We start from the raw sequence: 8,627 nt of genomic DNA, 5'->3' as shown, positions 1-8,627 counted from the left end.
GATTCGGCGCTTCTGTGCACTGAAACCCGGAAGTAACCTGGTCCGGTACTTCTGGGTTCGGCATGGTGCACAACCCGAAATCACGCAACCCAAAGCGTCTGTAACCCAAGGTATGACTATGTCAGGGGTCTGCAACCCGCGGCTCCGGAGCCGCATGTGGCTCTTTTACACCTTTGCCGCGGCTCCGGGGCGGATACTAGCGAGGGAAGGAGGCGCTTTGTGTGCCCCGACACTCCCCACTGTGGCGGGCGCTGTACTGGCTGTGATGTTGCATGGGGGCGGTGCGTGTGTTAGTCACGCACCATCCTGACGTCACCTTCCCGCCTGCCTGCCCGCTACATTGTAAGGGGCATATACACTGGTCACTGCATTGAAAGGGGGCATGTACGCTGGTCACTGTTTTGAAGAGGAGTGAAGAACACACACACACAAAAAGGTAACTTGTTAATTTAACGTTTATTTCTATGAGGAGGAGTAATTCTGACGGGTCAAACAAAGAAATAATAAAAAAGTGTCAAAAAATTTATTTTTATAATGACGAGTTTTGCTTCATCGGAAATGGGTCCAAGTGGCTCTTTTTGTCTTAAAGGTTGCAGACCCCTGGACTATGTGTATGTTGGCATCCATCTGTCTTGAGAGACAATGGAGTATCCTTCCAGGGGTGAAGTCAAACCGCTGCATTTGCAGCACCGAAGTGAGCTGCCTGGGGCACTAGTCTGGGCAGTGTGGATGGAAGTCTTGGGCTGCCCAGGTGACAAGATTCTTGGCCTCTCTGATGTGGTCCAAGGCTCTCTCTTGTCCCACCACCGACCATGCCTCTGATGTCGATGGGACGAGAGAAAGCGCTTAACACCTGGGCAGGTGTGTGTGTATGTGTGTATGCTATTTCAAGTCCAATACAGTAAAAATGTCCATGAAAAATGTCCGCGGTAACTAAAAGTTGCCTACCCGTATCTGCTACCAATCCCTGGCCTAGTAATTTTATCTAGTCCAAGAGGAGGCCAAAACAACTCATCTTGGAGCTGCTAAAATGGTCAGGGGAAATCAACCTAGATGCCCCAGCAGCTGACAACTCTGCGCTACTGTTTAGTATAGTGATTTAATTCACCGAAATTGTAAATGCTTGCATGCATTACTATGTGATTGAATCTGATGGGTTGGTAGCTGAATTCTAGAGAGTTCTCTAGACGTTCTCATGTGATTGGCTAACACTGGTCACATGGGAGGTATCTAGTGAAGGAGAGACTCCCTTTTTATGTGAAGCAAGATGACTGTGTTTTAGAATCCACTGTGAACACTGCTAAGTTGAATAGAGTGTTGGAGCGCTTATTCTCTGCTTGGAAGAAAAGAGAGCTAAGCTGCAGGAGAAGGTGAAAGCAGAAATATTTCATAGGAGCTGCACGGCATGGCCTAACTGAGATGCAGAAAACTGAGTGCTGAGCTCTGGAAAGAGGAAAATGCAGTTGTTTTGGAAGTTAGAAGAAGAGACTGTAAACCCATGCTTGGAGAAGCATGTGACTGTAAATATTATGTTGTAATTCAACAATAAGTTTCTGCAAGTCAAGTTTTTGAATATTAAAGTCTGGACAGTGATTTAATTTCCAAAGAAAGGTGTCAGTCATATATATGATTTGAGCTTCTTAGCTGAATTTTCGCTGCCCTCACTTCAGAAGCTACCTCTGTGTTTGGGTCAATTGTCCCATCTGCCTCCAAGCAGGAGACACAGTCCTATTTCAGATCTTCCAGCCCCGACAGCACGGCACTCCAGGAAAACCATGACAAAAGTTACTCTCCCACTCAGCGATGCCCTGTTGTTTTATTTCTGCTTTGAAGGCAGAAGCAGATAGACCCTCAAGCTTTGTCCTTCAGGGGCACCAGGAGGTCCCCTCTAGCCTGCTCCACACTCGAGTTCTCCGTTGACTCTTGGATCTTGAAATAAAGAGCGTCGTCAAAGCAGACTTGGTCAGGCGGCTGTGCTAAAAAAGGCAGTTTCAAAACCAACCCGGTAAAGTAGCCACCCACAAGGGACACGAGTATGGAGACACCGAGACCTGCAGCCTGGTGGAGAGCTTGCTGCGTGGCACTTCTTCCCACGTTCTCCCCCGCCAAGGTTGCCTCCAGGGTGATGTTCCATGGCAGGAGGCCACGCTGAGGGAAGACCTGGTGAAGGCGAAGTCCGTAGGCCTCATCCGGCACCAACAAGATGGCTACAATTCCGCCCACGGCGCCAATGATACCTGGTAAGCCGTGAAGGTTGTGGATTCCACACTGGTCCTGGAGGCGAACTCTAGTGGCCAAGAACGGTGACATGTACTTGAACCCAAGGATGCAGGCTAGCGAGGAAACAATTCCCAGGGCAAATGCCCCAGCTGGTGAAATGACCATGTCTGCTACCGCGCCAATGGCCACACCTCCGGCCAACGTGGCGTTCTGCAGGTGGCACAGGTTCAGTTTCCCCTTCTTCTCCAGGAGGCTGGAGGTGGCAAAGGAGGTCAGGGCACTGGCACTGAGAGTAAGCCACGTGTGAAGCACCGCCCTGTGCTGAGCATCTCCTTGGTGGGCGAGGACAGCCACGAAACTGGGCCAGAACACCCAAAGAAACATGGTCCCCACCAAGGACAGAAGGTCGGAGATGTAAGATGGAGTCTCCATAGGGTGCCCCAGCTGCAATCCCGGCCGGTAGAGAGCGATGGAAGTGCCCAGTCCGAAATAGCAAGCAAAGACATGGAGGGTTATGGTTCCTCCGACATCCACTGCCTGGAAATAACTCACAATGAGCCACTCGCAGGCCACGTAGAGAGGGATTTCGCACAAGCTCATGAGAAGAAGCTGGATGGGGCTTGTTCGGCCCAGGATAGCCCCAGCAGAGATGAGGACCGTCACGGCTGCAAACTCGGCCGTGAGGATGTTGTAGAGGCCGAGGTGGACTCTCCCATGTTGGCCGTAGTGTACGAAGCCCTGGACGACCAGGGCCCACTGGGTGGAGAAGTTGGCCAGCAGGAAGTTGCAGGCCACGGCGCTGACTCCGTAGCCCTTCATGAAAGCCAGCAGCAAGCCCAACCCCACCAACAGCATCAGCTGGATGTCCTGGAAGAGGGGGAAGATGGCGTAGACCTGGTTGGCGGATGGGTCAGCCTCAGCAGGCTGCCTGGCGGCGTCCGTGTGCTCATCGTATGTCACAAAGAGGGCGAAGATCACCAGCACAGCTCCCTGGAAGAGGAACAGCAAGGCAGGCAACCGACAGCGGAGGCTGGTGGAGAACACTTTGGACATCTTCCAGCAGGAGACGCCAAGAAGATCCTGCAGAAAGGGGAACGCAAAACCACAAGGTCAGCCAGTTCATTGGCAAGCGCTGTAGTCAGAAGTAATTAAAAATGCCTGCCATATTCTTGTTGGCTTCAGATAATAATAATAATAATAATAAAAATTTTTATTTATACCCCGCCCTCCCTCGCCACTGCTCAGGGTGACTAACACCAATAAAATCACAGTAAAAACATTAGGGGGGGGGGACACCAATTTAAAATACAGGTTAAAATGTAATTTAAAATGCAGTCTCATTTTAAAAGTAGCCAATAGATCAAGACCATGAGGGGAGGGAAACATAAGGGTCCAAAATGACTCCCAGGCTGCGCACCTCATTTCGGACTCACAGCTGTCCATGGAGGTGCAGGTCAATTCTGTGTCCAGGGCGAACCAGAGCAGCGCACGGAAACACCGTTTACCTTCCCGCCGGAGCGGTACCTCTTTATCTACTTGCACTTTGACGTGTTTTCAAACTGCCAGGTTGGCAGGAGCAGGGACTGAGCAACGGGAGCTCACCCCGTTGCGGGGATTCGAACTGCCAACCTTCTGATTGGCAAGTCCTAGGCTCTGTGGTTTAACCCACAGTGCCACCCGCATCCCTGCGATGATGATGATGACATTTATTACTGGTCTTTCTTTGCCACTTAGGGTCATGCATCACAGCCCCACTGCTAGATTGGAGATAGCACTACACAACACAATTGGATATTAAATCTTTTTTCTTTTTTTAACCACCATATGCGAAGACCTATGGGGGAAAAAATAGACTGATAACTTCCACATCTGATGCTCTGGTCTAAATGCTGCGTTTAAGGTACTGTCACTTTATATTTTATTAGTGGCATTAAACATTAACCAGCGATAGATTCGGAACTGTTCAGCAACTGAGGTTCTTTTTCTGCAGCACTCCCAAACTGCACGTGTTTTTCGATTTCTTGAACCATTAAAAGACACGTGTGCAAATACGAACGTTGGCGGCTGCCAAGGCTGCCACCAGGATGTGTGTGTGCACTGTTGCATAGGCTTCTGGCGTTACTGACAAATGGCAAATAAACCTAAGGACCTAAGAAAATCCTGGGTGTGTGTATGTGTGTCCTGGCCTAAAGCCCGACTTGTTCAGAATCTTGTCCTCACGGGGTTCAAGCAGATGCAAGCGGGACCTGAGAGCAACAGCAATCTCATCTCCAATTCCCACTTCTCAAAACAGTAGCATAAACTGAAACGCATCTATCCTTCAATATCTGCAGTCCTGTGAATGCTGCAGTGCAATTCTCCAAGCCGGTAATGTGCACATAAATGAATGCATTAGGGATAGTGTGTATAAAAATGCTTATGCCAACGAAAGTAGCACATGAAACACACTCTTTTAGGGGGAAATGGCTTGCATAAATGTACACATTAAGCAAAACTGCGTACAAAATTAGGACTAAAGCACACTAAAATGCTGAAGGGCTTTAAAATAAATACTGTATTTCCCTGTGTATTAGACAAGGTTTTTTGACTCAGAAACGATGTCAAAAAAATTGGGTTTGTCCTATACATGGATAGTGGCGTGGAGGGGAAGCTGCGTGCACTCAACAACTTTGGACCATCTAAAAAGTTAAGTGGTTTTTAGCTATAACACTATAAGGAATATGAAAAAATGGATTATTAACAGGTAAAAATTTAATGTTACAATATTTTAAGATTAAAGACTAGGATAAACAAAGAGGGAAAGGATTTGCTGAACTAACAAATTGAATTGGAATACAAAAAGGGAGGTGTGAGGAGGTCCAGGAAACAAGCAAATGAAAGATAAGCGATGGAAAGATGGAATTGTTTTTTAACTATTTTTATTTTGTATTTTTCTTTTTTCTTTTTTCATTTTGTAATATTTTGAAAATTTTCATAAATATCTTTAAAACAAAACAAAACACAACTTTGGACCATCTCCCCTCATTTTCTTTAAATTTAGTCCCCCAAAATTGGGGGCGTCTTATACATGGGGGCATCTTATACCCGGAAAAGTACAGGGATGCAAAAGTACAATTTTCTCTCTTTCTAAGACTGCAAATCCTGGAGTTTCCTGCAGGGTATAAGGAAACAAATGATATGCACCCTTGCCAAATCCAGCTGTTATTGTGACAGAATTTCTATCACCTTGGCGGAGAATTTCGGTCACCGTCATACATTACTGGAATGCAACTCCCATCAGCCCCAGGCAGCGTCACCAATGGCTACGTAGGATGCGAACCGTGGCCCAGAAAATTCTTGAGAGCGCTAGGGGTGGGGAAGGTGACCCTCTGTGACTCCCCCATCGTTTAGCCTGGACACTGAGGTCCAGCGCTGAGGGCCTTCTGGCAGTTCCCTCACTGTGAGAAGCAAAGCTACAGGGAACCAGGCACAGGGCCTTCTCGGTAGTGGCGCCTGCTCTGTGGAACGCCCTCCCACCAGATGTCAAAGAGAACAACAACTACCAGGCTTTTAGAAGACATCTGAAGGCAGCCCTGTTCAGGGAAGTTTTTAATGTGTGACATTTTGATGTATTTTAAATCTTTGTTGGAAGCCGCCCAGAGTGGCTGGGGAAACCCAGCCAGATGGGCGGGGTACAAATAATAAATTATTGTTATTATTATTATTATTATTACTTGCCTGACAGCAGGAATTTGCAAATTCAGAAGCTTCCGGGCAGTTCTCTCTTCTAAGACAGTTTGGGGTTTGCTTCACCTGTTGCAGAAAGAGGAATGGAGCTGTTACGTCTTGAGGAGAAAGAGTGCTCTGACGAGGTTTGAAAGGACACAGACAGTGCTTACCTCAGATTCGTAATAAATACGACATGCCCACTGATATGGACATTCGGCACCTGATCCCTGTTTTCCGGGAATAGCCAATGGGTGGAAAGGGGAGAGGGATCCTGACTGTCTATCCCACTTCCATGTGAGGGTTGGCTCTCCGGCATAAAGCCTACAAGCGATCGCTGAACAGGTGTGACCAAACCCATCCAAGGACTGAGAAATGATTTGTCCTCACCTGTTCTCCGCCTTGCAAGCCCCAGAGGTCAAAGTCTCCCCTTGTGTCTATTCATGGTGATAACGATCAGACATACAGCTGAGAGAGGGAGCATAACCCTTTCATCTCCAGCACGCCTGTGCTGCTTTACTTATCTCACAGAAACGGGAAGAGCTGTAGCTCAGGGGGTGAACATCGGCCACGTTCAATCATGTGCAACCCTTGTTAAGGTAAAGGTAAAGGTACCCCTGCCCGTACGGGCCAGTCTTGCCAGACTCTAGGGTTGTGCGCCCATCTCACTTAAGAGGCCGGGGGCCAGCGCTGTCCGGAGACACTTCCGGGTCACGTGGCCAGCGTGACAAAGCTGCATCTGGCGAGCCAGCGCAGCACACGGAAACGCCGTTTACCTTCCCGCCAGTAAGCGGTCCCTATTTATCTACTTGCACCCGGGGGTGCTTTCGAACTGCTAGGTTGGCAGGTGCTGGGACCAAGCAACGGGAGCGCACCCCGCCGCGGGGATTCGAACCGCGACCTTTCGATCGGCAAGCCCAAGGCGTTGAAGCTTTTACCCACAGCGCCACCCGCGTTCCTTCAAACCCTTGTTAGGTTTGGGAAAAACTCTTGGGAACCACTGTCAGATATATACCCCTGCAAGTTGCAGCATGTGCCCTCCCTCAGGAGGATAGGGGAGGGAGAGAGGGAGGGAGTGAGAGAGAGGTAAAAGAAGAAGAAGAAGAAGAAGAGTTTGGATTTGATATCCCGCTTTATCACTACCCTAAGGAGTCTCAAAGCAGACAACAATCTCCTTTCCCTTCCTCCCCCACAACAAACACTCTGTGAGGTAAGTGGGGCTGAGAGACTCCAAAGAAGTATGACTAGTCCAAGGTCACCCAGCAGCTGCATGTGGAGGAGCAGAGATGCGAACCCGGTTCACCAGATTATAAGACTACCGCTCTTAACCACTACACCACACTGGCTCTCAGGTAAAGGACCCCTGGACGGTTAAGTCCACTCAAGCGACTATGGGGTTGCGGTGCTCATCTTGCTTTCAGGCCAAGGGAGCTGGTGTTTGTCCAGAGACAGCTTTCCAGGTCATGTGGCCAGCAGGACTAAACTGCTTCTGGCACAACAGGACACCGTGACGGAAACCAGAGCGCCCAGAAACGCTGTTTACCTTCCCGCCAGAGCAGTACCTATTTATCTACTTGCACTGGTGTGCTTTCGAACTGCTAGGTTGACAGAAGCTGGGACAGAGCAATGGGAGCTCACCCCGTGGCGGGAATTTGAACCGCCAACCTTCTGATTGGCAAGCCCAAGAGGCTCAGTGGTTTAGACCACAGCGCCACCTGCTCTCCTCAGAAAGAGAGAGAGTCTGAGACTGACTATAGGACAGAGCCTCAATAGGATATACTGGGATGGAGCATGATATGTATTTTCCAATAATGCAGTAAGGGCTCGGAATCTCTCATTTGGCCTACATTTACTATGACACAGAATTGCAGAGTTGGAAGGGGCCTGCGGGTCATCTAGTCCAACCCCCTGCAATGCAGGAATCAACACTACTGAAGAGTTAATGCTTTTATAAAGTTTTAACCTAGGTTTGTTGACACTTCTGAACTACATCAGCGGGATATTTGTTTTCTGAGCCTTTCCTTGAAGTTTTTGGTTTTTTAAAAAAGTTACTTCTTTTTTTTTTCCTGGGACCAAATCAAAAGCTGGAATGGCTTTGTAATTCCGGGACTGTCCCTGGAAAATCGAGACACTTGGAGAGGGTGTTGAGAGCCAAATGTGCTCTTGATGTCCCTAATCCCATGCCACTCAGTTCTGGTGTCTATTCCAAAGGCAGATCATCAAACTCTCCAGAGATACATACCGATCGCTGCCCTCATGAGCTCCTCGCCTTCTCCCAGAGGGATGGGGAAGTAAGTCTTGGACTTAAACCCTCAACCGAGCCAGCCTTGTTCTGAACGCTTTCGGCTCCGCTGGGGCCTTTTATAAACGTCCCATCAGGTTAAACAGGTTCCTTCTGACCTATTGCCAGTCATTAGTGAGAGCACTCCAGAGCCGGTTTGTCTCCGGAATGCGCTTCAGGGATGTTAGTACCACTTAGAAGTTGGCAGAAATAATCTCCCCACCCCGACCGCAATTCAAATATGAATGCTGTTGTCAGGGACTAGTTTATATTAGCATTGTAAATCATAATTGGGATGGAATGCTCTGCAATTGCAGCCTGGCCAAAGCAGCCTGGCATTTCGAAAATTAAGAGGATCTGTCGCTGGTCGAAAATGCGCTCTGCGTGCAGAAGGGGCCAGTTTCAGATCCTTGCCTTTTCA

The 8,627-nt window shown here is 48.6% G+C and overlaps 1 pseudogene across 3 annotated transcripts; it reads right to left on the bottom strand.

Moving 5' to 3' along the window:
• Positions 1 to 547: 547 nt before the first annotated feature.
• LOC114599768 (ammonium transporter Rh type A pseudogene) lies at positions 548 to 8,272 on the bottom strand (annotated as a pseudogene). 3 transcript variants are annotated; one of them, XR_013393042.1, is made up of 3 exons: positions 8,168 to 8,272; positions 5,938 to 6,012; positions 548 to 3,300 (listed from the first exon to the last, which is right to left on the bottom strand). The product of XR_013393042.1 is annotated as an ammonium transporter Rh type A pseudogene, transcript variant X2 (transcript). The 3 variants fall into 3 exon arrangements; XR_013393041.1 differs by lacking the exon at positions 8,168 to 8,272 and adding an exon at positions 6,099 to 6,301; XR_013393043.1 differs by lacking the exon at positions 5,938 to 6,012 and having other exon boundaries at positions 8,168 to 8,268.
• Between the last annotated feature and the right edge of the window lie 355 nt (positions 8,273 to 8,627).

This window comes from Podarcis muralis, chromosome 5 (assembly GCF_964188315.1).
Source record: "Podarcis muralis chromosome 5, rPodMur119.hap1.1, whole genome shotgun sequence".
In the NCBI taxonomy this organism is placed as follows: Eukaryota; Metazoa; Chordata; class Lepidosauria; order Squamata; family Lacertidae; genus Podarcis; species Podarcis muralis.
This window is presented reverse-complemented; position numbering and strand designations above follow the sequence as displayed.